General features: G+C 43.8%; 1 pseudogene across 1 annotated transcript; it reads left to right on the top strand.

The window, feature by feature from the left end:
• Positions 1–7,819: 7,819 nt before the first annotated feature.
• On the top strand, positions 7,820–12,023 carry LOC309585748 (epidermal growth factor receptor kinase substrate 8-like protein 2; annotated as a pseudogene). The gene is made up of 6 exons: positions 7,820–7,931; positions 8,698–8,817; positions 9,668–9,815; positions 10,903–11,086; positions 11,493–11,625; positions 11,952–12,023. The product of its transcript is annotated as an epidermal growth factor receptor kinase substrate 8-like protein 2 (transcript).
• Positions 12,024–14,082: the final 2,059 nt, after the last annotated feature.

Raw genomic sequence — 14,082 nt, 5'->3', positions numbered from 1 at the left:
CTAGGGTACATTTTAAGTCTCAATGATCACTGCCTCCAGAAAGCATTTTTGAGACAAAACAGGCAAAGTCTTTTGCATATCTAGACAATCATCCAATACTAGGATCTTCACTCTCACATAAACACTTCATGTTTTTCCACAGAGGAATCTGAGATAGATTTTTCTGAGAAATAACAAACCACCAAAAATTAATAAATGACAAACAAGGGAAAAGCACCACTTCCTCACTCAGCACATTTTCCTTGATTTTCATTAAGCATTCAGATTTACAGATGCTGATATTGCCACAAGAGCAGTTTTTTTCTGGTTTAACTTCCTCTTCCAGTAGAGCAAGCACAGCTGCAAAATGCAAGCTCACTTCTAGGCTCTCTTACACATCACCAGTTTACCACATTCCAACCAGTCACAGCTGTGCAACACCCCGTCAGGGTACTGGGATTACTGCAGTGCCACAGACAGTTTAAGTGAGGCTCATGGAGCTGTACAATTTTAACTATGTTTTATATGTATAATTAAATGATGCATGACATGGAAATAAGCCAGCTGTACTGAAACTGAACAAACTAACTGCTCTGATGCAACAGTTAAGCATCTCATCAGTTCTAAAATGAAACAGGTTTAAAGCAAAAACAATATAGAGAACAGAATGCTTGACACTGTTAAATAGCATGGTCAAAGGATAATTTTTGAACATTAAGGAAATGCATTCACCCAGTCAAATTTTCAAAAGAATTCCTGGCACCAAAATGTTCTCTGTTTGCTTTTTCACCATGTTTTAAGAATGGATCACTCTGGGGGAAGAAAATCCTGTGCGCAAAACACTGCGTGAAACTAAACAATCCTTAAACATGGCTAATTTCCATGTGGAGCTGATGATTTAGCACTGTCATCCTTCAGCAGAGGAGAAAGAACTACCTGTCTTTAGTTTATTTAGGTAAGATGAAAAAAGTGAGGAGCGTGAATTTGATCTTGCTTCAATTTACTTCAGTGGAAAAACTCTTGCCATGACTTCAGTGAGAATGAGACTGCATCTTAATTCATTCTATATGGAGAAAAACAAATCAGCTGAGAATAATGCTTTTGTTTATTAGATGTAAATTACTACCATAGTCGTTTCTAACAGTGCTAAGTAAATCCTGCTTTAAAAGCCAAACGTTGCCTTCAGTCCTGCTTATTCCTCTGTACTGTGTCACAATGCAGGATTCCTGGTCCTCTGACCAAGTCACCGCTGTCACAGTAAGCATGGCTTGCTCTGGGGAATGGCCACATTCCCACACGGGAATGATAGATGTTTGTGGATGTCACTGGTGACAATGTCCAAATCTGGGCTAGGGCATGCCCCCCAGCCAAGAAACTAGGGTGCACACTTTTGTAATATAAATGCATTCACTGAGAACACAGACTACACTTACTAAACTGTCCATGAAAAGCAGCCAAGTAAATCAAATCAATAGGGTTAAATTTGCAATTAGGATTCTCTCTTTCGGCAGAAAATTTTAGGATAGCCACAAATTGAGAAAAATTTGCTTTTTTTTCTTCTTTTTCTCAGAAGGCAATCAACCTTCTGGTCTGGCTATTCTTTACTTCTCCCTATGAAGTAAAATCTAAAAAGACACACACACGATATTTATGGAAGGACCTCCCAATGAATTAGGAAAAATTATTACTCAGAAGATCAAACAGAAACAAGACTGTCTACACTGTATGAATTAAACATACATGAATTAGGACACTGAGCCTTCCATTCTTTAGTAACAGAACTGATGCTGTCCTGAAAATGACATTAATGAATTAGACTGGTATATGAAAACCTTCTGCATCTGCTCTAGAGGTTGGAATGAGGATGTTAAATGAGGCAGCAGACAACAAGGACGTGCTGCTTAGGGAAGCTGAATATCACTTCTGTGCTTGTGGAGTTCTGCAGTTTGGATGAAGGTCACAGGTTATCTCCAGCTACATGAAAATGAGTGATAAATACACACTGTTGGTCTTAGACTGAAAGCAGTACTAGGCAAAGAGAGTCAAAATATGGAATATTACTCAAAATCATCCCCTGGTTTTCTAAAGATCATAATCTTCTATTAGAAGACAGTTTGTTACCTTCTCCTAATATTAAAGCTGTAATAGTAAAAGCACCTCAATCTTGTAGAAGTATCTAAGATACACAGAATAAGTAAGGTATATGGAGTGAGAGCACCCTAAAAACATCACAAGAGGAGTGACAATTTCTGGGATAGTAATGACATGAACGAGTATCTAAACGTTAAGTCTGAGTGAATAAGAGAATTTTTCAACTAATGGATCAGGGAAAATGTGAAAGGATGAGATATGTGATTAAAGATCATAGTGTATTCGGTTAACACAGGTGGAAAATATATGACTTTGATTCTGTACTACAACATATTTTAATTGATTTGTGTGTAGTTTTAGTTTTATACATGCACAATTTTTTAGAACACATCTTTAGACTGGGACAAACAATAAAGGAAATCCATTGTATGACTTTACATTGATCCCAACATCACTCACTGGAATATCTTAACATTTCCTGCACAGATTCCCATTCGTTAAGATGACAACCTTGAGAAGAAGGAAACCTATAACTGCCATTCAGAGAAGGTCTAAAATTTCAATTGCTGTTTGAACACAAAGGAGCTTTGACATGCTGTGGTTTATTGAAGCACTCCTGCAGTTATAGACACATCTTTAACCACCCTACCCTCTCCCTCTTCCTCCATCCACCACTGATTGATGCAACTGGGAGATTCAGTAACTGCAGAGCAAAGTCCCGCTTACTTCCAGCTCTCCTGCCCCAGCAAATGCTCAGCTCTTCTGGGAAGATGGAGCTATGCCATAAGCACATTGCACCTGAAAGGAGATGAAACCTTCCCTTCAAAGACACATGTGACCAGGTTTTTGGAACTGCCTGATGTGGCCAGTTCTCATCTGTTTTCCATAAAGAAGGAAAAGAGCCCTGTATTCTCCTCTTCATGATAGTTCAAGTATGAATTCCAAAGAACAGAGATGCCAGGACTTGTCAGTGACATGACTAACAATTTTATGAGAACTGGCAAAACAGTTCATTTCTCCTACATCTTATTCTCAGAAACCTTGGAATTGTTTTGTCTGAAAGATTTGGGGGGAGGAAGGTGGGCTTAATTCTCACAACTATATTAAATATTCAGTACATCTGATATTCTGTTGTCAACATGCAAAATATAGTTTAATTATGATAAGCTATACTGGAATCATTTACAATACATAAATGTGAAAAAACAGCATTAAATTATTTCTTGTTCCATGTGGAAAAATATACACCTTCCAACCCCCCAAGAAAGTAAGACAAGGCACAATAAATTCTGGTAATTCTCTTTCTTCTGACTTTTCAGTTCCATCACAGCTCTCAAAACTAAGATTTACGTGCTGTTTTGCATCTGTATCTGTTGTTGATTTTCCCCCCCTACAGGGATATAGGTGAATAAGTTTGGACAGGAAACGGTATCCCTCAAGCCAAACTGAAAGGTTTATAAAGTTGCTAATAAAAGTTTGGGTCAGGGCCTAAATATCAATCATCTGCTCACTGTCTTTTTAAACGAGCTCAGGCATTTTCCCAACTGTTCCCAGCAGGTCTCTGCCACTATTTTAAACTAAGATTTCAGCCATTTTTTTTCCCCTGTGTTGACCTCACTAATTTTTCTTTCTCCCCCTCTTTACCTGCCAAAGGCATCCATCAGGATTTTGCCAAAGGCTATCTGCTTTTGAAGTTGAGAGGGATTCACTAATCGTGAGTGTCAAATCCACAGTAAATGCCATGGCCATATGGTATATGCTGCTTTTGGGAATTAGCTCAAAAGGCCTAGCTGTGAGAAGGCCGGCTGTATGTCAGGAGGGTTTTACTGCTAACTTTCATAACTCATGTCAGCTCTTTCAGTTTCTGTATGCATTGGCTTCAGGGAGTGCAACTGTTCCCTGAATTTATAAAAATGTTGTCAAGATCCCTTGATCTTGCTTCCTCTGTCTCTCTCGCACAAACACATCCAAACACATTTATATACACAGTGGAATAGCATGCACAGTGGCATGCAAATCTAGCAAAAGAGAAGCTTGTAAATAAATAGCATGTCATTCTGCTTACTCAATACATTTCTCTGGGTGTTAAACTCATGATAAACATATCATAAGCCCCGATGAAGGCTCTACAGCCTGTCCCATCACACCATCCTGAGTGTAACTCTGCAATGCATAGGAAGACATAAGTTTGAAAAACAGAGCAGAAATAGCTCCCCTAAGGGCAAGGGGCTGACATAGCTGAAACATAACTAACTGGAGAGCATTTGTTTTCACTAAAGAAGGAAGTGTCAGTGACACATCTCTGTGCCTGTGGAGGTGTACTGTACATGCAAAGCAAAAAGAAATCCACCTTCTTTAAAAAATTGGCCATTAATACATAAATATGTCTGTGTTGAAATCCCTCAGACGGTACCATTCTTAACAAGAACTACACACAAGACTAAGAAATTCTGCAGAGAATCACGCTTTTGTGATCCAAAGAGGCAAGGAGAAAGAAAACCACATATGAAGAGTTTAACATACCCACTTAGTGATAGAAAAAGAATTATTACAAAAATAAATGTCAGTCCCCTTGAAACACTTGAGTCAGCGCTCTCAACTTTCTCTGATGCTGTAGGAAGGTGTGAATGTCCTCCATGTGTCACATCATCCACACCAGCCACACAGGAATGTCTCCAATGCACCTCAGAGCCTTTCAAGGACCACTCCCCTCTAATTTATGTATAGTCTGTTAACATCCTCTTGGAGCAAACAGAAATAATACTTTTAAAAGACATTTATACTTCAGAAACATGTGCCCCGACACAACAAAAAACCCAGATTTTAATACTGCCCCGAGGCAGAATTCATCCATCTTTAAGGCTTCTATTATGTATTTCCTGGTTAGTAATACAAAAAGAACTGCTGGCAGTATCACATCGAAACGAAAGTGCCAGAATCAGAAAAACTACTGAAAAGTTTACCTTTATAGGAAAGCTTCAGTCTTGGGATATTTTGTTTTGACGTTCCAGTGACTGGAAGGAACAGCATCGCTAAAGACAGCAGGCTGCAGGCACGTGGCACTTGCAAAGCTCTCATTCTGCTCTCCTCTTCTGTATCTTCTTTTGTACTATGGTGAAATATCTCCCCACTTTTCAAACAATCCAAGTTTTATCTGGAAGAAAAAAAGAAAACATCTGTAGATCTGCTTTACTGCATAAGCAACAATTCTGTAAGCAAGCCAGACCTATTTCTAAAGAGCACCTCAGTTAATTTCTTTGCTACGAAAGTATTTTTCCTCTAGTACAAGTAAATATGTTTTGTTTCTTTAATACTAAATTTACACATTTTGACATTGGAAAAATATGTAAACTTTTCAGACACCAATGTCTAGCCTAGCTAACGTTTAAGCACAAATTAAATTAATGCAGTATCCATAAAAAGAACATTTGACATTCAAAAGTGACCATGCAACTTGATAGTTAATACCAGTCCATTGGATATCTTACATGTTTTATAACTCTTTTTGTCTCAGTACAACAGCTATTGTGTGTTTATGCTATGACTAGAATGAACTGTAATGTCTCAGATGCCATGGGGGTACAAGCTGAGTTAACAGTGAGTACTTACCCATCAAAAACTAAACTAAGAAAACTGGAAAGAGCAAGCAGTTGTGTTTAGTTTTAATAGAGAAAAAAGTCAAAGCGGATGATGGATTTAAAAGTGCTTTCAGTATGATATTTCCAGCAGAACAACTGCCTCAACTCATCCACCAAAATGTCCCATAAACTTTAATGAGTGTTTCAGGCTGGGGTCAATAGGCTGATATGGGATTTTGTTAGCACAGTGTGCAACTAAGCCAGCTTTGCAACACTTTTCACTTAGTAAGAATCATTCATATTCCATAAATCTTGAAGTGTTTTACAACTGAAAGCAATTATCACTGCCCTTATTTTCCCTATGCAAAAACGGAACCATAAAGCTGCAGTGAACCTATTTCCTCAAGGTCACACAGCAAGCACAGTAGTTGAAAAGAAAACAGCAACAGCAGTCCTGCTGTCCTTTGTACCCAGCTATCAAGGATCCCTTTTGCCCAATAACTCGACTTTTGCACATGAAATTATTTGAAATGGCATCTTGAGTTCTGAAGGCAAAACTTCATGGTTAATAAATCACAGAGATCAGAGTATGAAAATATTTGTGAGACCAGATCCTTCCCCCTGCAAGTGCCTGATGCTAGAGGTCAAGGGAGATGGCTGGTGAAATGACAAATGTCAGTGTTTGAGTAATGCTGTAAAACCAAGGAGTAAGGAAATGTTATGGTTAGTCAAGAGATTAATGGCTCATGATGTGCCATGAAAATTCTTTTCTGAAAGGTACTGGAGCTGCCTGATTAAAAGAGCAATCCTAGTGCCCACATCAGCCAGCACTTGCACAGACACCAAAGGAGAGGTTCCTTGCAAGTCCATGAGAGATGCAGCACAGCTTGTGGCCCCTGAGCCTTTCCACTGGTCTGTTATTTGAACTCCTGCAGCACTGGGTCTTGCAATTCTGTGAGCTACAGCAGCACCCAGAACCAATTCGGCACCTCCTGATACAGGCAGTTCATCCTTCCTGGCATGAAAGGATGGAAACAGAATCCCTTCCGTTCTCTCTGACACAGGAAATCTTTCTCAGATGAAACTTGGGCTTTCTGAGCCTCCAGACTTTCGCTCAATAGCAAAAGACAAGGAAGTGTGCAAGAAGAGCATGATGGTGAAAAAGAGGGAAACAATTCGTAAAATCCCCAAAGCATAATTCCTATTGCAGAACACTAAGCTTCTTCCTTCTCAGTCCCCTCTTCAATACTCATATTCAGTGTCTGAATGCACTACTCTTGGCCAAGTGTGAGTACATGTTCACGAAATGACATGGAGAGAAAACAGACAAACATGAAATGCCTGTTTCATCTTTCTCTTCCCTTTATTACAGTATCAGATCCTAAGAGAACACCCTTACTTCTTCTGTGCCAACACATCTATCTGAGGGTGGACCACGAAGGACTAAAGTGGATTAGACTATCCCAGGGTTAAATCGCCTTGAAGAAATTTATTTAGAGGTGAAAAAGGGGAAAAGAAGGAGAGGGGAGGAGGGGGAAGAATATATGAAGATGAGACACCAGCCCTGTTCATCTTCAGCAGGATGATAGTGACAAACCATACTTCAAAAAGAAGCAATTAAGAGGGAGCCAGTCTCACTGCAAGTATGTTGAGAAGTCACGGCCCGAAGGTCTGGGCCTCAGCCAACAGGGAACTCACCAAAGGATATGGGGCTCATTTTCTTGAGGCAAATTACTGTGAAGAATCAGGACTAAATTTGACTAAAAAAACAGTTGCATCAATGCACTGTCATTTGCTGAATTGATTGAGAATCAGCACCAAACTCGGCCCTTCGGCCATAGCTCACAACCTCACTTTTTCATGTAGGCTTTTTTTGCTAATGGGAACCTTCCTTTTTTCTTGGTTGGGTTTTTTTTCCCCTTTCCCCTTTTATTTGAATAATGTCTGTGAAAAACCATTTGCTTTCACGAGGCGGTTAGTTTACACTGGAGGCAGCAGCTCTGTGAGCTCGAGCCAACCCTGTCCTGTCTTTAGATTCATTGCAATCTGGCCACATTGTCACATATATTTTTAGTTTATGATGATCCTCTAATACAATTCCAGCTTCCACACAGAGTCCTTCCAACAGTCTAGCTCAGGTTAATGAACTTCAGGCCACTTCTCTTCTGCAGGAATTTCGAGGCCCAGGGGGTGGCTGTGCCCAAGAGATTTGCCAAAATCCGCTACGATTTCACCGCGCGAAACGCCAGTGAGCTCTCGGTGCTGAAGGATGAAATCCTGGAGGTACGTGACCGCTCCTGGAAAAGGTGTGTCCCCCAGGGGCAGGAGAGAGCTCGGGATAGCAACAAGCACCAACTCCATTTTCCCTGGTGGTATCTCAGCAGTGACACAAAGCTTTGCTCAAACCCAAAGCTGGAGCAGGCTGCCTGTGCTGTGTTGTGTCATTTCCTCAGCTCAAAGACATCGGTCCCATTTTAACCACAGTGAGGAGGGAGGACAACAACTCGCTCTAGAGCCCTGCTCATCCCCCGCTGGGTCGGTTCCTTATCACCACTTCCTCCTCCACGAGGATTTGTTTTCTCTGAAAAGCACCTTTCTCATAACCTTTCTCTTACTGCAGCACTGTTGGCAGCTGGACAAGGTGGGACGTGACTTGGGCTGACACTGATCTGTGACCTGAGGAAAAGGTTTCTCTGCAAAATGTGGCTTTTTATTTATTTAATTATTTATTTTAATGCAAAAAGACATCAGAAACTCAGTCATTAGGAAAAAAAGGTCTGGAGAAACAGGGACATTATGTAGGAACTATGAGTTCTTCAGCACGCAGAGGTGCTCTCCTGTTCATCCTTACGATACATTCTGATGCTTTCCAGGAAAAGTTTCAGTCCTGGATTGCATCTGAGAGCAACAGATCTGATTAGAGCTCCTGGCCTCAGTGATGTCCTTCTGGCAACTTCACCTTTCGGATGGTTCGGCCCCGCTATATCCTGGTTGTTTATGCCTGAAATCCCATTTTCCCACAGCAGATTTATTTTTGTCCCTCTCTCAGGTGTTGGAAGATAATAAGCAGTGGTGGAAGTTGCTCAACCGGAGTGGGCAGGCCGGTTATGTTCCATACAATATCCTGGATGTGGTGAAACTGGAAGAGCTCAAACAGGTCTGTAGTCAGGTAATACCTGACTGGTATCAGCTGCAGGGCACAATCTGCCTCTGGGAATAATGTTGTCATTAGACCTCCCTGATTTCTTAGGATACTATGCACCAATCAGGACAGACCTTCAGAAGTAGACAAAGCCAGGAGATTCCTGAGTCTCCTATGATAAAACTCACATTTTGCTACGATCGTCTTCCCAAATAAGGCCTATCCTTCCTATTTGTGCACCAGCCTCCTGCTTTCCATATTTTTCCACATCAAGATTTTTCTTGGGGGTTAAATTAAAGATGGACACTTCCCTCAGCCAGTTCAGTTCAGCACCAGGAACACGTTACTGGAGTGGAGGCAGATGGAAACACCATCTAAGTGAGAATTAACTGAATACTGCAACTTGCACTGCAGAAATGTGGAGCTGGAGTGTTCTAAACACCCTAGGGAAGCATGGAATTGCTTCCCCATTTTGGTATTGCAGCGTTTGGGCAAAGCCTAAGGCGGCCCAGCAGGCTTCTGGATAAATCCCTGCTAGTTTAATCAAAACGTCAAAAAACTTTCCAGTCCGCTCCAGGCCCTTGGCAGTGGTCCCGCTTCACATCCCAGCTACGGAGCAGTGAGGCTCTGCCTTCCAATGAGATCGAACACGTTTGGCACAACTAGGAATTCCCTTGCGCAAACTTCAGACTTTGCTTTGGGTTCTTCATTCCCAGAAATTAACTTCTTCCATGCAGCTCCACCTGAGGTCTCCCCAGCCCCACATCAGCACAAGGAGAACACGGCAGTTTGTCCCTCCGTGGGTGTGAGGCAGAAAGCTTAAGAAAATTAAAAACGACCAAAAAAAATTCTTACTTTTCTTTCCCTTTCTAACCAGTCTAACCAGAGGTACAAAGGAGACCTGAGCCCCAGGGGCTATGGCCCATCCAGCCCAACCCACAAGCTGCCTGCCAGCTACGCCGGGGATAAGTGGGGCAGTGAGATGTTGTCGCGCCACTCCGCACAGGACGCCAAAGAACGCACGTGTGTGTCCCACTCTGGGCTCCCCTGGGTTTGGGCGCTCGGGGGACCAGACCTGCCCAAGGGGCTCCCCTGCACCTTTTACTGATCACAGCAATGGAGCAGCACTGTGTCTGGAGGCCATTCCAGGCAGGACAAGAGCCAAGAGAGCAGCCCTGGGGCTTGTGACACCGCCGGGGCTCTCGGGCGGCCCGGGCCGAGCAGGGCAATAAGTGATCACCCCATGCCTCCTTCCTCCAGTTCTAACTTCCTCCTCCTCCTCCCAAGGAGAGAGTTTCCTTTCTCTTCCAAAATGTTTAAGTGTGTCTAAGGAACAGCTCAGGTCAATCCCTTTCTCCCACTTCCTTTTGCTCATCTCCCGGCACACACACAGTGCCCGCCTGGCCGCTTCCTTCACGTGGTTCCACAGAATTCCCGGCCAAACAGGAGATCCGCATCACTCCCTCACCCTGCACATGCTGTGGGGCTCACAGAGCAGGAGAGAGATCAGGGGCCCTGCTCACCTCACCCCTTATCCCACCCTGTCCACTCCTGGAAGCAGGAGCCCTTCTGGGACGACAGGAAGCCCCACAATACAAGGACACAAATCTGTTCGTATCACTGAGTTATTCTCCACAGTCTTCAGGAGTTTCATGGGGAAAGCGATACTGGATGAAGAGTCACTGGAGTTTTCACAGAAGCACAGGATGCCCTGGGCTGGAAGGGACCTTCAAGCTCATCCCATCATGAGTGTGTTGCTCATTCCCAGTTTGTGCTTCCTGCCGCTTCTGTTCTGTTGCGGAGCAAAACCTGGAGCTCTGCGATCAGCAAATTAGTGACTAGAAGCAGCAGAGAGGACTGAAAAGGTCTCAATTCCAAACCTCCAATTGTAGATTCTCACAGAACTGTGCTTCCACATCAGGCAACAGCCAAGGGGTGATGGGAGCAAAATAAATGGCAACACAGGGGCACAGGAAAATGGGAATCACTTTTCTGGGCTGAATTTAAATAAGAATGTTGAGCCACATCCCCATTTGCCTTACAGTTTCCCCACAAACATTTAATGGCATTTTTGACTGAAGACTTGCTTTCATTCCCTACTTGTTTCTACAGAACTTATTCACCAAACGGATGAGCTGAACGACGAGCTGCTAAAGAAGATCACAAACAATAAAATTCAGCCTCCCCACAGGAATTTCAAAGTGGAAAAGCCTCAGCAAGTTTTCGTGCCCCTCACCTTTGAATCCAGCACTGAAGAAGTCAAAGCCTGGCTGGAGGCCAAGTCATTCAGCAAAGAGTAAGATTTGCCCTATTGCCACATGCAATGCTCGTCCTTCCCTGGAGAAGGAGCGGGGGAGGCCACCGGCACCATCTCACCTGGGACAAGCCACTTGGATTTACTTACAGAGCCTGTGTTGCAAATTAGATTTCAACCCTGTTCAATCCAGGCTCTATAACCAGAATGTTCAGAGCCCAAAGTCACTCCCTTTCTCTGGTATAAATATTTTCTTGGAGATAAACAGTTAACTAACTAAATCCAAGGCCTGAAATGCTACTGGAATTGCAGCTGCCACCTTGGAACAGCCCCAGGGCCCCGTGATATGGTCCCACTGCAGCTCCTGGCCTCCCATCTCCAACTCCTCACCTCTGGCACGAGGCCACGTGCAGCACAATTGTCACCTCCCTACTTTGTGTCTCCCCAGGACCGTGGAACACCTGGGCATCCTCACCGGAGCTCAGCTCTTCTCCCTCAACAGAGAGGAGCTGAAGAAGGTGTGCGGTGATGAGGGAAACAGAGTCTACAGCAAGATCACAGTGGAGAAAAACCAGCTGGAGGTAAGCATTTTTCTGGATAATTCCTGCTGGAATGGGGGCTGTACCAGCAGCGTCAGATAGCTCATTAAACAGGCATTTTAAAAAATACAATTGTGGGGAAAAAAAATGCAACCAAACCTACACCAGCAATAAAACACACGTAAAAATTCCGAAGTGTCTTTTGAGCAAATCTGTAAGATCCCCCTGTTTCCACTAATTAATCTGCTTTTTACTGATATCACTTATCTCTTTGAAACTAGCTCTACTTTTACAGCATTAATTAAATACTGTCACTTAACTGCAGCTTGAAGTTCAAATCCAAACTGCCTGTTTTGTTTCCATTCCAGAAAAGCAGAGGGGAGTCGGAGCTCCAAGAAATCACGAAGCGCCGCCAGGAAAGGATTGATTCTGCAAATTAAAGTCTCTCTGCTTTATTTCAGCTCTTAGCCCTAAGTAGTGCAGAAAAAAAGGGAATGAAAGCAATGATTCCTGGCCCAGGCCAGATGCAGCAGAGCTCCCCTTGGGGTCCAGCTGCCATCAGAGTGACAATTCCTTGAACACTGTTGGGAAGGGTTGACAATAAGACCATGTCCCACTGGGAAAGGTGTTTTAATTTTGCATGAAGTATTTTTTTTATAACTATATATTTTATACTGAAATTTTCCGTGCATGCGATCAGAGCAGGATTCACACGGGGCTGGATGTACAAGGGCTGGCTTCAAGCAAAAAAAGACCCCCAAAGCTTTTCTCCGAGGGCTGTCCCCTGCTCCCCACTCTCCCCTGGCAGAGCAGGCGTGGCACACAGCACAAGAGAGGCCAGCCTCAAGGCTTGGAGCCTGGACCAGAGGAATAAGGCTTTAGAACCCTGCAATGGTTTGGGTTTAAGGAAAGGACATTAAAGCTCATCCCATTCCACCCCCCTGCCATGGGCAGGAATGCCTGTCACAAGCCCAAGTTGTTCCAAATCTTGTCCAACCTGGCCTCGGACACTTCCAGGAATGGTGAGTCATGACCTCTCTGGGCAACCTAACCCTTTCTATTTCCATTTCCATTTCCTCCTCAGTGCAGGTGTCCCCTGCAGCCCACGAGCACAGGGCCGGTGACAACTGCCTGTCCTTGTCCTGTCCCCCTGTGCCCCCTCGTTGGACAAGGCTAGAATGGCAACACACATTCCCAAAGTCTGGCTGCTTCCTTAAATCCATGGACCAGCTAGTGCTATCTCTGAACAGCTGAAATGAGCTTTCAGTGCCTAGAAATGAGCAGGAGTGACAAACAAAGGGATTTGAATCTGGAAATAGGTGAGTTCCACCCGCCCACCGCTGCTGATGCAGAGGCTGGGGCTCGGGGCAGCTGTGCAGCCCTTCCCTGGGGCACGGATCCTGCACTGGAATGTTGTGGTGGTGTTGCCAAACCGGGCCTCAAACCAGGAGAAGATAAGCCCTGACCGTTTGCTCCCGACCCAGGCACACCCACAGCCCTTCCCAGGGTGTTGGTCACTTGTCCCCATCTTCACGTTTTCACTGCAAAAAGTCAGCTGAAATGATTCCCAAATAGCTGAAACCCCAAAGCACACTGGGAAAGGCAGGTTTAACGCAAATTAAATGGCCACAAGAAAAAAAACCCCTCTAATTTAGCACAGGGTGTTGCTCTTTACTTCCCGTTTTCCTTCATAAAGTTATGTGCATTTGTATATAGCAATCTGTAAATAGGGGTGAGGAAAATCCCTCTCCCTAGAAGCAGAATTAAGTGATTATGCTTCCAAAATTTACTCACCATTTCAAAACTCAAGCAAGCAGCGTAGTTCCTGTCCACAGCAAGTTTGGCACATTGCATTTCTAGCTCTGTTTGACTGACAGACCAATCTGATTGCAAAGCAGTGAAGCACACAGAGCTCCAGAGCTGCCCACAGCCCAGGGACAGCTGGGTTTTCTCTCTCAGCACATGCTGAGTCTTTGTCCAAATTTGTGCCTGTCATTGCACATTTAATGGAAAAAGCTTTAAAACAGCATCTGGGGAGCTCATGTCTAAAACTGAGAACACCAGTGCACCTTAGTTTTGGCTTCATTCTTAAGCGTCTCCAATGGATAATCTGTTTTCTTCATTTGAAACAGGACACTGCTCTCACCAGCAGAATTAGGGTGCAGGCAGGGGAGGATCCTGGGTTTAGTCACAGCCCTGCTAGGATCTGAGAAGGGCACTCACCTTGTCAGGGAGGGATGAAGAGGACAATCCTCCTGAGAAGCCCTGGCTCCGGATTAGGGTGGAGATGGGAGGCAGGATGGCAAGCACGGGAGGCGAAAAAGTTTCTAAAATGAAAATAAAAACGAATGTTGAGCTAGGAAACACACCATCTTCTAGTCCTGGGGTGTAGAGGAAAGCAAATCACAGGGAATTACGGTTATCTGGGATTTTAACAGGAGTGTACATGACAGCTCTGTAAAGCCGGGAGCCACAGGAGCACTTCCTAAAACAAATAGC

Source organism: Coloeus monedula (genome assembly GCF_965178545.1).
Source record: "Coloeus monedula genome assembly, contig: HAP1_SCAFFOLD_219, whole genome shotgun sequence".
Lineage (NCBI taxonomy): Eukaryota > Metazoa > Chordata > Aves > Passeriformes > Corvidae > Coloeus > Coloeus monedula.
The sequence above is the reverse complement of the archived record's forward strand: the minus strand, read 5'-3'. Positions and strand labels throughout refer to the sequence as shown.